Genomic DNA, 16,609 nt, shown 5'->3' on the forward strand with positions numbered 1-16,609 from the left:
CAAAACTGGAGGCTAAAAAATAATTTTTGTGGAAAAAAAAAAAGATTTTTTATTTTCACGGCTCTGCGTTATAAACTGTAGTGAAACACTTGGGGGTTCAAAGTTCTCACAACACATCTAGATAAGTTCCCTGGGGGGTCTAGTTTCCAATATGGGGTCACTTGTGGGGGGTTTCTACTGTTTAGGTACATTAGGGGCTCTGCAAACGCAATGTGACTCCTGCAGACCATTCCATCTAAGGGCAGTCTCACACGTCCAGATATTTCCGGTACCGGAAAAATCGGTACCGGAATTATCCGTGTCCGTGTGCCGGTGCGTTTCTGTGGCACCTCAGTGTGGCACACGTGCGGCAGTGTGGCACACGTGCGGGGGCGCGCACAGGTTGGGGAACTGGATATTGATTTTATACACTAATATTCATATCTTCTCTACAGCAAACGCTGCTGCAGGGAAGATATGAATCGCGACTTCAGCATCAGTGGGGGGGACAGCGCTTACTGTAGCGCTGTCTCCTGCACGGCACACGGACTGCACACGGACCCATTGACTTTAATGGGTCCGTGTAATACGTGCGCTCCCACGAACACTGACATGTCTCCGTGTTTGGCACACGGAGACACAGTCCGCAAAAAATCAATTTCAAAAACCTGACCGGCACATCCAAACATAGACTAAGTGTGAACAGGTGCTGAACCCAGAGTCGCCAACTCGTATATAGTTAAGTAAATAAGGCAGCACACTGCAGCGCTAGAACATACAAACCTGAAATACGAAATTTCAACTGCATTACTGCACTAGAAATATGAAAAATGAGAGCGTTTAACTATATACGAGTTGGCGACTCTAGGTTCAGCACCTGTTCACACTTAGTCTATGTTTGGATGTGCCGGTCAGGTTTTTGAAATGTATTCTTTAGCCTTCTGATCGTGCACTCCGCCTCCTAGCCACAGGTGTTTTAATTACAGCAGGTCCAATACCCCTCCACAGAGAGAGAATTTTAGTCTAGGAAGAGGTTTCACATGTACCCATTCAGATGGAGACGTTTATTCTCAGCGAGGTAAGGCAAGCGTAGGACCTGGTATAAGAGAGATGCCGTAACGGGGCTACCAGGTACACATAAAAGTGGCCATTTTTATGCGCTAAACGCTCTCATTTTTCATATTTCTAGTGCAGTAATGCAGTTCAAATTTCGTATTTCAGGTTTGTATGTTCTAGCGCTGCAGTGTGCTGCCTTATTTACTTAACTATATACGAGTTGGCGACTCTAGGTTCAGCACTTGTTCACACTTAGTCTGGGGCAGCACGGTGGCTTAGTGGTTAGCACTGCAGCCTTGCAGCGCTGGGGTCCTGGGTTCCAATCCCACCCAGGAAAACATCTGCAAAGAGTTTGTATGTTCTCTCCGTGTTTGCGTGGGTTTCCTCCGGGTTCTCCGGTTTCCTCACACATTCCAAAGACATACTGATAGGGATTCTAGATTGTGAGCCCCATTGGGGACAGTGATGATAATGTGTACAAAAACTGTAAAGCGCTGCGGAATATGTTAGCGCTATATAAAAATAAAGATTATTATTATTATGTTTGGATGTGCCGGTCAGGTTTTTTGAAATGTATTCTCTAGCCTTCTGATCGTGCACTCCGCCTTCTAGCCACAGGTGTTTTAATTACAGCAGGTCCAATGCCCCTCCACAGAGAGAGAGAATTTTAGTCTAGGAAGAGGTTTTCACATGTACCCATTCAGATGGAGACGTTTATTCTCAGCGAGGTAAGGCAAGTTTAGGACCTGGTATAAGAGAGATGCCGTAAAGGGGCTACCAGATACACATAAAATTGGCCATTTTTATGCGCTAAACACTCTCATTTTTCATATTTCTAGTGCAGTAATGCAGTTCAAATTTCGTATTTCAAGTTTGCATGTTTTAGCGCTGCAGTGTGCTGCCTTATTTACTTAACGCAAAAAAAATCAATGACATCTGAAAAGATGCATTGATTTTAATGTGTCTACGTGTGTCAGTGGCTCCGGTACGTGAGGAAACTGTCACCTCACGTACCGGAGCCACTGACGTGTGAAACCGGCCTAAGTCTGCATTCCAAACGGCGCTCCTTCCCTTCCGAGCTCTCCCATGCGCCCAAACGGTGGTTCCCCCCACATATGGGGTATCAGCATACTCAGGACAAATTAGACAACAACTTTTGGGGTCGAATTTCTCCTCTTACCCTCGGTAAAATACAAAACTGGGGGCTAAAAAATAATTTTTTGGGGAAAGTTTTTTTATTTTATTTTCACGGCTCTGCGTTACAAACTGTAGTGTGAGAACTTTGAGCCCCCAAGTATTTCAACACATCTAGATGAGTTCCTAAGGGGGTCTAGTTTCCAAAATGGTGTCACTTGTGGGGGGGGTTTCCACTGTTTAGGTACATTAGGGGCTCTGCAAACGCAATGTGACACCTGCCGACCATTCCATCTAAGTCTGCATTCCAAATGGAGCTCCTTCCCTTCCGAGCCCTCCCATGCGCCCAAACAGTGGTTCCCCCCCCCCCCACATATGGGCTACCAGCGTACTCAGGACAAATTGTACAACAAATTTCCAATTTCTCCTGTTACCCTCGGAAAAATACAAAACTGGGGGCTAAAAAATAATTTTTGTGGGAAAAATTTTTTTTTATTTTTACTGCTCTGCATTATAAACTAATGTGAAGCCCTTGGTGGGTCAAAGCGCTCAAAACACATCTAGATAAGTTCCTTGGGGGTCTACTTTCCAAAATGGTGTCACTTGTGGGGGGTTTCTACTGTTTAGGTACATTAGGGGCTCTGCAAACGCAATGTGACACCTGCAGACCATTCCATCTAAGTCTGCATTCCAAACGGCGCTCCTTCCCTTCCGAGCTCTGCCATGCGCCCAAACAGTGGTTTACCCCCACATATGGGGTATCGGCGTACTCAGGACAAATTGTACAACAACTTTTGGGGTCCAATTTATCCTGATACCCTTGGTAAAATAAAACAAATTGGAGCTGAAGTAAATTTTTTGTGAAAAAAGTTAAATGTTCATTTTTATTTAAATATTCCAAAAATTCCTGTGAAACACCTGAAGGGTTAATAAACTTCTTGAATGTGGTTTTGAGCACCTTGAGGGGTGCAGTTTTTAGAATGGTGTCACACTTGGGTATTTTCTATCATATAGACCCCTCAAAATGACTTCAAATGAGATGTGGTCCCTAAAAAAAATGGTGTTGTAAAAATGAGAAATTGCTGGTGAAATTTAACCCTTAGGGTATGTGCACACGTCCGGATTTTTAGCGTTTTTTTTGCGGAATTTCGCCATAAAAACGCTATAATTCCGCATCAAAAACGCTAAAAATATGCATCCTATCATTTAGAATGCATTCCGGAATTTTTGTGCAGATGGATGCGTTTTTTTCCGCAAAAAAAACGCAATCCGCAAAAAAAATGAACATGCTCATTCTTTTTGCGGATTTTTTGCGGATTCCCTGATAAAAGGACATTCAGGAAAAAAAAAAAAAACGCAAAAAAAACGCAAAAATTCCGCGCAAAATCCGCGCAAAAAAACGCGCAAAAACCGCGAAAAATCCGCGCGGAAAAAAACGCAAATTTCTGCCAGAAAACTCCGGATTTTGTCAGGAAAATAACCTGATGTGTGCACATAGCCTTATAACTCCCTAACAAAAAAAAACTTAGGTTCCAAAATTGTGCTGATGTAAAGTAGACATGTGGGAAATGTTACTTATTAAGTATTTTGTGTGATATATCGCTGTGATTTAATTGCATAAAAATTCAAAGTTGGAAAATTGCGAAATTTTCAAAATTTTCACCAAATTTCCATATTTTTCACAAATAAACGCAGGTACTATCAAAGAAATTTTACCACTATCATGAAGTACAATGTGTCACTGGAAAACAATGTCAGAATCGCTAAGATCCGTTGAAGCGTTCCGGAGTTATAACCTCATAAAGGGACAGTGGTCAGAATTGTAAAAATTGGCCCGGTCATTAACGTGCAAACCACCCTTGGGGGTAAAGGGGTTAATAACGCATGTTTAGTTTTTGTCTATATTTTGGCATTTGCTTCCATTCGCTTGTAGGATTGGTTATGATATTGGAAGCGCCATTATTCTAGGCCCATCGATTGTCTCATGGATTAGTCTTGCTGGGATCTAATAGTCAGGTGCAACATAGAGGTGTCCAACAAGCATCAGTTTGTAATTAAAAAATTACATTTATTAGATAAAGAATAAAAAAAATTAACATTTCAGAAAAAGGTGTTGAAATGTGAGATCCGGGAACAAATAATCAATATGTAGCAGCCTGGTATACAATGTTCATAAATGTATAATCTCCAAATCTCGTTATCAATCATATAAGCCAAAAAATTAAAGAGAGAATTTTTATACAGAAAATTCTAATTATTCCTGAAAGTGCTGTGGTGCAACATAACGAGCCAAAAGGGATCAAGAGTTAGTAGAATTCAAGATTTAATCAAAGTTCAAAAATGATATCCGAAAAAGCAGGTGCTAATAAATAGTCCACCGCTAGATGGTATTAAATTCATAGAATTTCCTCCTCATAGACATTCATTACTAGCGACACCCTATGTACAATGAAAGCATTACTTAGTGTCTAAAGATAATTCTGCCCAGGGACAAGATATCTGGGATATAGAAAAGCTGATCGCCTTATGGGATTATACACATGATACACTTACAATGAAAGATGTATCCTTCTGACCCCAGCATGCCCGTTTCGCCCCGCTTCATCAGGGGGGTGTGGTTTTAATGAGGGGCTTAAATAATAACGTTAAGCCAATGAAAAAATGATTTCCCTAAAACGTCACTTGTTGCTAGGCTGAGCAGCGCATGTGCTACCGATGATGATTTTCTTTTCGCTCTGACGTCACCAGCTGCCAGGATAAATAGTGCCGACATTAGCCCAACAAAAACGCTAATGGATGTCAATAACAAGAAATGTTAGCCAGGATAAGTGTTAGGGTGGTTTCACACTTGCGTTTTTGTCTGCAGCGTTTTTTGCAAAAAAAAAAACGCATACGTTTTTTTCCCCTATATTTAACATTGAAAACGCATGCGTTTTTGGGTGTACGCGTTTGCATGCGTTTTTGAACTGCATGCGTTCATTTTCAGAAATGCAACTTGTAGTATTTTTGAGAGCCGTTTTTTGGACCAAAAAAAGCATGCGTTTTCATGCGTTTTTTGGGGGTCAAAAAATACATTGGAGTCAATGGGGACGCATGCGTTTTTTTGTGCATGCGTTTTTTTGCGTTAAAAACGCATGCATTTTTCTATTAAAAAAACAGAAAACACACTGATATGCCACCCCCCAACATAAAGGTGAGAAAGGGATCCTAAAACTAACCCTAACCTTACCCCTAACCCTAAACCCTAAGGGATCCTAACCCTAACCCTACCCCTAACCCTAAGGGATCCTAACCCTAACCTTACCCCTAACCCTAACCCTAACTATTTCTGTTTATAGTGGGTTTTTTACTTTATTTTGATGATTGGCAGCTGTCACACATTTCTCAGCATGCGTTTAAAAAACGCAAACGCATGAAAAAACGCATGTAAACGCGTCAAAACGGCGCGTTTTTTCACCACATGCAAAAACGCATGCATCAAAAAAATGCAGCGTTTGCACGTGTTTACATGCGTTTTTTCACCATGCTTTTTTTTGCGTTTTTTACCGCAAAAACGCACCCAAAAAAACGCAAATGTGAAACCAGCCTTTGAGAAGATACTGTGAAAAGAGGTTTCCTTTGAGTGTCCGCACCTGCACTAACAACCGAAACTTAGTAAGTACACACTCCACTGGAAGTACAGTCATTTCCCGCGGGTATGTCTGCAATAATTCAGGCTTTGGAGGATAAATTCACTGGTAGTCGTTATTTATGGGGCATCGCGCCCATGTGTTGGCTGAATATAGAAGGTGGAAGGCCCCATCACGTGTTCCACAGACTTCTCAGACCCTACTGGATGACACAAAGATCCGAGACTACCAACCTTCCGTGCGTTCACCGCCCCCACACGCGCACTACCTGACTTCGAAAGATAGGGAGAATGTTGTTTTTGTAAAAAAAAAAAAAAAAACACAGAAAAAAAAAACCTATTAGTAAAAGAAAACATACAGACTGGGAAAACCCCACCCTTAGTCACACCAACAAACAGGTCATCGTGCATAAACAGCAGTTAAAAAATTGCAATATGACAAATAGCCAGCAACAAAATAAATGGTTATATTCCAAAGTGACCACTAGATGGCAGCCAAGTAGAGGATTGAAACAAATGTTGATAAACACAAGGCTGTCTACATGGAGACTGGAATTAGAACACAGGCTGCCCAAAGTATTGGAGAAGAAGGGGGTATTTATCCATACAGGGGCTGCATCATCACCAATAGGTGCAAGAGGGACCGATTTAAGGCAGAAGGACGCAAAGAAAGCGTCTCAATGTGTGGCTTAGTAGTCCATTGATTTAAGAAAAACACAGACCTGGAGGAATACAAGGGAACTCAAAGAGGGAAGGTAAGCAAGTGCTCAGGCGATTTCAAGGATACAGTATAGCAGCTAAAGAATGAAGGAGAAAAATGAATGTAGCAGATGCTGCACTATCTGTATGCAGGAAGGTGTAAAGCAACCTGAATGTGGGGAGTAGAAAGGGCGAGGCAGCGTGGAAGGAGAGCGGTGTCACCTCCTGCACCCCACCAGCGCCGTTTCGCGTTACCGCTTCTTCATACATAACAATTATTATTATTTATATATTCTGTACTGTGTCACTTCATACCTAATTAGGTCATCTATGTATGTTCCTGTATCTATGTAAGTTCCTGTATGTATGTTCCTGTATCTATGTAAGTTCCTGCATGTATGTTCCTGCATCTATGTAAGTTCCTATCTCTGCCAACCTGGTGTACAAAGAATATACAGGTCCTTCTCAAAAAATTAGCATATAGTGTTAAATTTCATTATTTCCCATATTGTAATGATTACAATTAAACTTTCATATATTATAGATTCATTATCCACCAACTGAAATTTGTCAGGTCTTTTATTGTTTTAATACTGATGATTTTGGCATACAACTCCTGATAACCCAAAAAACCTGTCTCAATAAATTAGCATATTTCACCCATCCAATCAAATAAAAGTGTTTTTTAATAACAAACAAAAAAACCATCAAATAATAATGTTCAGTTATGCACTCAATACTTGGTGGGGAATCCTTTGGCAGAAATGACTGCTTCAATGCGGCGTGGCATGGAGGCAATCAGCCTGTGACACTGCTGAGATGTTATGGAGGCCCAGGATGCTTCAATAGCGGCCTTAAGCTCATCCAGAGTGTTGGGTCTTGCGTCTCTCAACTTTCTCTTCACAATATCCCACAGATTCTCTATGGGGTTCAGGTCAGGAGAGTTGGCAGGCCAATTGAGCACAGTAATACCATGGTCAGTAAACCATTTACCAGTGGTTTTGGCACTGTGAGCAGGTGCCAGGTCGTGCTGAAAAAATGAAATCTTCATCTCCATAAAGCATTTCAGCCGATGGAAGCATGAAGTGCTCCAAAATCTCCTGATAGCTAGCTGCATTGACCCTGCCCTTGATGAAACACAGTGGACCAACACCAGCAGCTGACATGGCACCCCACACCATCACTGACTGTGGGTACTTGACACTGGACTTCAGGCATTTTGGCATTTCCTTCTCCCCAGTCTTCCTCCAGACTCTGGCACCTTGATTTCCGAATGACATGCAAAATTTGCTTTCATCAGAAAAAAGTACTTGGGACCACTTAGCAACAGTCCAGTGCTGCTTCTCTGTAGCCCAGGTCAGGCGCCTCTGCCGCTGTTTATGGTTCAAAAGTGGCTTTACCTGGGGAATGCGGCACCTGTAGCCCATTTCCTGCACACGCCTGTGCACGGTGGCTCTGGATGTTTCCACACCAGACTCAGTCCACTGCTTCCTCAGGTTCCCCAAGGTCTGGAATCGGTCCTTCTCCACAATCTTCCTCAGGGTCCGGTCTCCTCTTCTCGTTGTACAGCGTTTTCTGCCACATTGTTTCCTTCCAACAGACTTACCATTGAGGTGCCTTGATACAGCACTCTGGGAACAGCCTATTTGTTGAGAAATTTCTTTCTGGGTCTTACCCTCTTGCTTGAGGGTGTCAATGATGGCCTTCTTGACATCTGTCAGGTCGCTAGTCTTACCCATCATGGGGGTTTTGAGTAATGAACCAGGCAGGGAGTTTATAAAAGCCTCAGGTATCTTTTGCATGTGTTTAGAGTTAATTAGTTGATTCAGAAGATTAGGGTAATAGGTCGTTTAGAGAACCTTTTCTTGATATGCTAATTTATTGAGACAGGTTTTTTGGGTTATCAGGAGTTGTATGCCAAAATCATCAGTATTAACCCCTTCCCGACCCATGACGCCATGTAGGCGTCATGAAAGTCGGTGCCAATCCGACCCATGACGCCTATGCGGCGTCATGGAAAGATCGCGTCCCTGCAGGCCGGGTGAAAGGGTTAACTCCCATTTCACCCGATCTGCAGGGACAGGGGGAGTGGTAGTTTAGCCCAAGGGGGGTGGCTTCACCCCCTCGTGGCTACGATCGCTCTGATTGGCTGTTGAAAGTGAAACTGCCAATCAGAGCGATTTGTAATATTTCACCTATTATAACGGGTGAAATATTACAATCCAGCCATGGCCGATGCTGAAATATCATCGGCCATGGCTGGAAATACTAATGTGCCCCCACCCCACCCCACCGATCGCCCCCGCAGCCCCCCGATCTGGCCGGTACACTGCTCCGGCTCCCCTCCGTCCAGTGCTCCGCTCCCCCCCGTGCTCTTGTCCGTTCCCCCCGTGCTCCAATCACCCCCCCGTGCTCCAATCACCCCCCCTGCACTCCGATCCACCCCCCCCCCGGTGCTCCGTTCCACCCCCCCGTGCTCCATTCCAGCCCCCCTGTGCTCCATTCCAGCCCCCCCGTGCTCCGTTCCACCCCTCCCGCGCTCCGATTCCCCCCCCCCGTGCTCCGATCCCCCCCCCGTGCTCCGATCCCCCCCCCGTGGTCCCCCCCCCCCATCATACTTACCGATCCAGCCGGGGTCCCGTCCGTCTTCTCCCTGGGCGCCGCCATCTTCCAAAATGGCGGGCGCATGTGCAGTGCGCCCGCCGAATCTGCCGGCTGGCAGATTCGTTCCGAAGTGCATTTTGATCACTGAGATATAATCTATCTCAGTGATCAAAATAAAAAAAATAATAAATGACCCCCCCCCTTTGTCACCCCCATAGGTAGGGACAATAAAAAAATAAAGAAATTTTTTTTTTCCACTAATGTTAGAATAGGGTTAGGGTTAGGGGTAGGGGTAGGGTTAGGGGTAGGGTTAGGGGTAGGGTTAGGGGTAGGGTTAGGGGTAGGGTTAGGGTTAGGGCTAGGGTTAGGGTTTCGGTATGTGCACACGTATTCTGGTCCTCTGCGGATTTTTCCGCTGCGGATTTGATAAATCCGCAGTGCTAAACCGCTGCGGATTTATGGCGGATTTACCGCGTTTTTTTCTGCGCATTTCACTGCGGTTTTACAACTGCGATTTTCTATTGGAGCAGTTGTAAAACCGCTGCGGAATCCGCACAAAAGAAGTGACATGCTGCGGAATGTAAACCGCTGCGTTTCCGTGCAGTTTTTCCGCAGCATGTGTACAGCGATTTTTGTTTCCCATAGGTTTACATTGAACTGTAAACTCATGGGAAACTGCTGCGGATCCGCAGCGTTTTCCGCAGCGTGTGCACATACCTTTAGAATTAGGCTATGTGTACACGGTGCGGATTTGGCTGCGGATTCGCAGCAGTGTTCCATCAGGTTTACAGTACCATGTAAACATATGAAAAACCAAATCCGCTGTGCCCATGGTGCGGAAAATACCGCGCGGAAACGCTGCGTTGTATTTTCCGCAGCATGTCAATTCTTTGTGCGGATTCCGCAGCGTTTTACACCTGTTCCTCAATAGGAATCCGCAGGTGAAATCCGCACAAAAAACACTGGAAATCCGCTGAAAATCCGCAGGCAAAACGCAGTGCCTTTTACCCGCGGATTTTTCAAAAATGGTGCGGAAATATCTCACACGAATCCGCAACGTGGGCACATAGCCTTAGGGTTAGGGTTGGAATTAGGGTTGTGGTTAGGGTTAGGGGTGTGTTGCGGTTAGGGTTGTGATTAGGGTTATGGCTACAGTTGGGATTAGAGTTAGGGGTGTGTTGGGGTTAGTGTTGGAGGTAGAATTGAGGGGTTACCACTGTTTAGGCACATCAGGGGTCTCCAAACGCAACATGGCGCCACCAGCCAATCTCGTATTCAAAAAGTCAAATGGTGCTCCCTCACTTCCGAGCCCCGACGTGTGCCCAAACAGTGGTTTACCCCCACATATGGGGTACCAGCATACTCAGGACAAACTGCGCAACAATTACTGGGGTCCAATTTCTCCTGTTACCCTTGTGAATCTAAAAAAATGCTTGCTAAAACATAATTTTTGAGGAAAGAAAAATGATTTTTTATTTTCACGGCTCTGCGTTGTAAACGTCTGTGAAGCACTTGGGGGTTCAAAGTGCTCACCACATATCTAGATAAGTTCCTTTCGGGGTCTAGTTTCTAAAATGGGGTCACTTGTGGGGGTTTCTACTGTTTAGGCACACCAGGGGCTCTGCAAACGCAACGTGACACCCGTAGACGATTCCATCAAAGTCTGCATTTCAAAAGTCACTACTTCCCTTCTGAGCCCCGACGTGTGCCCAAACAGTGGTTTACCCCCACTCATGGGGTATCAGTGTATTCAGGAGAAACTGGACAACAACTTTTGGGGTCCAATTTCTCCTGTAACCCTTGGGAAAATAAAAAATTCTGGGCTAAATAATTATTTTTGAGGAAAGAAAACGTATTTATTATTTTCACGGCTCTGCATTATAAACTTCTATGAAGCGCTTGGGGGTTCAAAGTGCTCACCACACATCTAAATAAGTTCCTTTCGGGGTCTAGTTTCCAAAATGGGGTCACTTGTGGGGGGTTTCTACTGTTAAGCCACATCAGGGGCTCTGCAAACGCAACGTGACGCCCACAGAGCATTCCATCAAAGTCTGCATTTCAAAACGTCACTACTTCACTTCCGAGCCCCGGCATGTGCCCAAACAGTGATTTACCCCCACATATGGGGTATCAGCGTACTCAGGAGAAACTGGACAACAACTTTTTGGGTCAAATTTCTCCTGTTACCCTTGGGAAAATAAAAAATTGCAGGCTAAAAGATCATTTTTGAGAAAATAATTTTTTTTTTTTATTTTCATGGCTCTGCGTTATAAACTTCTGTGAAGCACTTGGGGGTTCAAAGTCCTCACCACACATCTAGATTAGTTCCTTTGGGGGTCTAGTTTCCAAAATGGTGTCATTTCTGGGGGATCTCCAATGTTTAGGCACACAGGGGCTCTCCAAACGTGACATGGTGTCCGCTAATGATTGGAGCTAATTTTCCATTTAAAAAGCCAAATGGCGTGCCATCCCTTCCGAGCCCTGCCGTGCGCCCAAACAGTGGTTTACCCCCACATATAGGGTATCAGCATACTCAGGACAAACTGGACAACAATATTTGGGGTCCAATTTCTCCTATTATCCTTGGCAAAATAGGAAATTCCAGGCTAAAAAATCATTTTTGAGGAAAGAAAAATTATTTTTTATTTTCATGGCTCTGCGTTATAAACTTCTGTGAAGCACCTGGGGGTTTAAAGTGCTCAATATGCATCTAGATAAGTTCCTTGGGGGGTCTAGTTTCCAAAATGGGGTCACTTGTGGGGGAGCTCCAATGTTTAGGCACACAGGGGCTCTCCAAACGCGACATGGTGTCCGCTAACAATTGGAGCTAATTTTCCATTCAAAAAGTCAAATGGCGCGCTTTCCCTTCCGAGCCCTGCCGAGTGCCCAAACAGTGGTTTACCCCCACATATGAGGTATCGGCGTACTCGGGAGAAATTGCCCAACAAATTTTATGATCCATTTTATCCTACTGCCCATGTGAAAATGAAAAAATTGAGGCGAAAATAATTTTTTTGTGAAAAAAAAGTACTTTTTCATTTTTACAGATCAATTTGTGAAGCACCTGAGGGTTTAAAGTGCTCACTAGGCATCTAAATAAGTTCCTTGGGGGGTCTAGTTTCCAAAATGGGGTCACTTGTGGGGGAGCGCCAATGTTTAGGCACACAGGAGCTATCCAAACGCGACATGGTGTCCGCTAACGATGGAAATAATTTTTCATTCAAAAAGTCAAATGGCGCTCCTTCCCTTCCGAGCCTTACCATGTGCCCAAACAGTGGTTTACCTCCACATGTGAGGTATTGGTGTACTCAGGAGAAATTGCCCAACACATTTTAGGATCCATTTTATCCTGTTGCCCATGTGAAAATGAAAAAATTGAGGCTAAAAGAATTTTTTTGTGAAAAAAAAGTACTTTTTCATTTTTACGGATCAATTTGTGAAGCACCTGGGGGTTCAAAGTGCTCACTATGCATCTAGATAAGTTCCTTGGGGTGTCTAGTTTCCAAAATGGGGTCACTTGTGGGGGAGCTCCAATTTTTAGGCACACGGGGGCTTTCCAAACGTGACATGGTGTCCGCTAAAGAGTGGAGCCAATTTTTGATTCAAAAAGTCAAATGGCGCTCCTTCCCTTCCAAGCCCTGCCGTGCGCCCAAACAGTGGTTTACCCCCACATATGAGGTATCAGCGTACTCAGGACAAATTGGACAACAACTTTCGTGGTTCAGTTTCTCCTTTTACCATTGGGAAAATAAAAAAAATTGTTGCTAAAAGATAATTTTTGTGACTAAAAAGTTAAATGTTCATTTTTTCCTTCCATGTTGCTTCTGCTGCTGTGAAGCACCTGAAGGGTTAATAAACTTCTTGAATGTGGTTTTGAGTACCTTGAGGGGTGCAGTTTTTAGAATGGTGTCACTTTTGGGTATTTTCAGCCATATAGACCCCTCAAATTGACTTCAAATGTGAGGTGGTCCCTAAAAAAAATGGTTTTGTAAATTTCGTTGTAAAAATGACAAATCGCTGGTCAAATTTTAACCCTTATAACTTCCTAACAAAAAAAAATTTTGTTTCCAAAATTGTGCTGATGTAAAGTAAACATGTGGGAAATGTTATTTATTAACTATTTTGTGTCACATATCTCTCTGGTTTAACAGAATAAAAATTCAAAATGTGAAAATTGCAAAATTTTCAACATTTTCGCCAAATTTCCGTTTTTATCACAAATAAACGCAGAATTTATTGACCTAAATTTACCACTAACATGAAGCCCAATATGTCACGAAAAAACAACCTCAGAACCGCTAGGATCCGTTGAAGCGTTCCTGAGTTATTACCTCATAAAGGGACACTGGTCAGAATTGCAAAAAACGGCAAGGTCTTTAAGGTCAAAATAGGCTGGGTCATGAAGGGGTTAAAACAATAAAAGACCTGACAAATTTCAGTTGGTGGATAATGAATCTATAATATATGAAAGTTTAATTGTAATCATTACATTATGGTAAATAATGAAATTTAACACTATATGCTAATTTTTTGAGAAGGACCTGTAGTTGTGCAACCAACCTACCAACCAACGCAGCATTCCTGCAATTGCAGTGACCACATCATTGGATTAAACATCTTTTTTTAGTTCTCATCTCCATTGTTAACATATTAGCTTGTAAAGTTTAGATTCTAATTTGTGATAAATCCATGTGGGTGTGACTTGAGATTCGACTGTGTACAATTATAAGCAGTAGGTGTCATGCAGGGAATAAAGAACTTGTCTCCAGAAGGTCTGAACATCCAGACAGCCCAGTGTCCTGACCTTCTGGGGACATTTTTTTCCCCCTCTACGTGATGCCTCCTTCTTAAGATTGGTCAACATCATGCAGGGGATAAAGTACACGCCCCTGGAGACAAACCTCTGGGAACGCCCTGTTACCATAAATTATAATCTAACCTTTATAAGCAGTTATCTCTATAATGGAGATGAGAAATAAAAAAATAAAAAAAGCACTTCTAGTAAATTCCATATATTTCTTGAGTTGAATTTATGTAGTTAAACATTTTGTAAAATTTAGACTTATGATCAAAATATATGGTAAAAGTAAGAGTGGTACTAGGAATGGACGTGGTGGCGCCAAGGAACAAACCCTTATCCTGGTAAAAAGTGTGAGCGGCTAGCGGCAGCATCACCAGCACTGCTAGCACCGGCCGTCCCGGCAGTAATAGAACCAAACGCAGGTCATGATCTGCCTCCATTGCTTCCAGCAATCATATCAGTGGGGCCGGAAGGAAGCGGAGGACATCATACGTCTTCATCATAGCAGATTGATGGCAACTCTGACAGCAATACTATGCATATGAGTCAATGTTCTGTATAGTCCACCTGTTCTGACTCCAAAACACACAGGTCCTGAACATTAAAATTGTGGCGGCAAATTCATTCATCTCTATTAGGAACAACAGGACAAAGAGGAAGACCGCCTTCAGAAATTTTCTGCCACCCTTGATCTTTTGGTAGCCCATGAAGCTTCCATTTGTTTTTCACAATCTGCGCAGTGTGGCCCTTCTCCTGCTGTTCACCATTCTCCTGCTGTTCACCATTCTCCTGCTGTTCACCATTCTCTTGCTGTTCACCATTCTCCTGCTGCTCACTATTCTCCTGCAGTTCACCATTCTCCTGATGTTCACCATTCTGATGTTCACCATTCTCCTGATGTTCACCATTCACCTGCTATTCATCATTCTCCTGCTGTTCACCATTCTCCTGCTGTTCACCATTCTCCTGATGTTCACCATTCACCTGCTGCTCACCATTCTCCTGCTGTTCACCATTCTCCTGCTGTTCACCATTCTCCTGATGCTCACCATTCTCCTGCAATTCACCATTCTCATGCAATTCACCATTCTCCTGCTGTTCACCATTCTCCTGCTGTTCACCATTCTCCTGATGTTCACCATTCTCCTGATGTTCACCATTCTCCTGATGTTCACCATTCTCCTGATGTTCGCCATTCACCTGCAGTTCGCCATTCTCCTGCTGTTCGCCATTCTCCTGCTGTTCACCATTCTCCTGATGTTCACCATTCTCCTGCTGTTCACCATTCTCCTGCTGTTCACCATTCTCCTGCTGTTCACCATTCTCCTGATGTTCACCATTCTCCTGATGTTCACCATTCACCTGCTGTTCACCATTCTCCTGCTGTTCACCATTCTCCTGATGTTCACCATTCTCCTGATGTTCACCATTCTCCTGATGTTCACCATTCTCCTGCTGTTCACCATTCTCCTGCTGTTCACCATTCTCCTGATGCTCACCATTCTCCTGCAAATCACCATTCTCATGCAATTCACCATTCTCCTGCTGTTCACCATTCTCCTGATGTTCACCATTCACCTGCAGTTCGCCATTCTCCTGCTGTTCACCATTCTCCTGATGTTCACCATTCTCCTGATGTTCACCATTCTCCTGCTGTTCACCATTCTCCTGCTGTTCACCATTCTCCTGCTGTTCGCCATTCTCCTGCTGTTCACCATTCTCCTGCTGTTCACCATTCTCCTGATGTTCACCATTCTCCTGATGTTCACCATTCTCCTGCTGTTCACCATTCTCCTGATGTTCACCATTCACATGCAGTTCGCCATTCTCCTGCTGTTCACCATTCTCCTGATGTTCACCATTCTCCTGCTGTTCACCATTCTCCTGCTGTTCACCATTCTCCTGCTGCTCACCATTCTCCTGCAGTTCACCATTCTCCTGATGTTCACCATTCTGATGTTCACCATTCTCCTGATGTTCACCATTCACCTGCTGTTCATCATTCTCCTGCTGTTCACCATTCTCCTGCTGTTCACCATTCTCCTGATGTTCACCATTCACCTGCTGCTCACCATTCTCCTGCTGTTCACCATTCTCCTGCTGTTCACCATTCTCCTGATGCTCACCATTCTCCTGCAATTCACCATTCTCATGCAATTCACCATTCTCCTGCTGTTCACCATTCTCCTGCTGTTCACCATTCTCCTGCTGTTCACCATTCTCCTGATGTTCACCATTCTCCTGATGTTCGCCATTCTCCTGATGTTCGCCATTCTCCTGATGTTCGCCATTCACCTGCAGTTCGCCATTCTCCTGCTGTTCGCCATTCTCCTGCTGTTCACCATTCTCCTGATGTTCACCATTCTCCTGCTGTTCACCATTCTCCTGCTGTTCACCATTCTCCTGCTGTTCACCATTCTCCTGCTGTTCACCATTCTCCTGATGTTCACCATTCTCCTGATGTTCACCATTCTCCTGATGTTCACCATTCTCCTGATGTTCACCATTCTCCTGCTGTTCACCATTCTCCTGCTGTTCACCATTCTCCTGATGCTCACCATTCTCCTGCAAATCACCATTCTCATGCAATTCACCATTCTCCTGCTGTTCACCATTCTCCTGCTGTTCGCCATTCACCTGCAGTTCGCCATTCTCCTGCTGTTCACCATTCTCCTGATGTTCACCATTCTCCTGATGTTCACCATTCT

General features: G+C 43.9%; 1 protein-coding gene across 1 annotated transcript in view; it reads left to right on the plus strand.

Annotated features, from left to right (window-relative positions):
- Nucleotides 1-6,318: 6,318 nt before the first annotated feature.
- LOC138657569 (uncharacterized) overlaps nucleotides 6,319-16,609 on the plus strand; it is a 191,216-nt gene continuing 180,925 nt past the window's right edge. Inside the window, exon 1 of the mRNA XM_069745333.1 lies at nucleotides 6,319-6,552. The gene's annotated coding sequence lies outside the window, so the exon portion shown is untranslated. The remainder of the gene's footprint in view (nucleotides 6,553-16,609) is intronic.

Source organism: Ranitomeya imitator, chromosome 1 (genome assembly GCF_032444005.1).
Source record: "Ranitomeya imitator isolate aRanImi1 chromosome 1, aRanImi1.pri, whole genome shotgun sequence".
Lineage (NCBI taxonomy): Eukaryota > Metazoa > Chordata > Amphibia > Anura > Dendrobatidae > Ranitomeya > Ranitomeya imitator.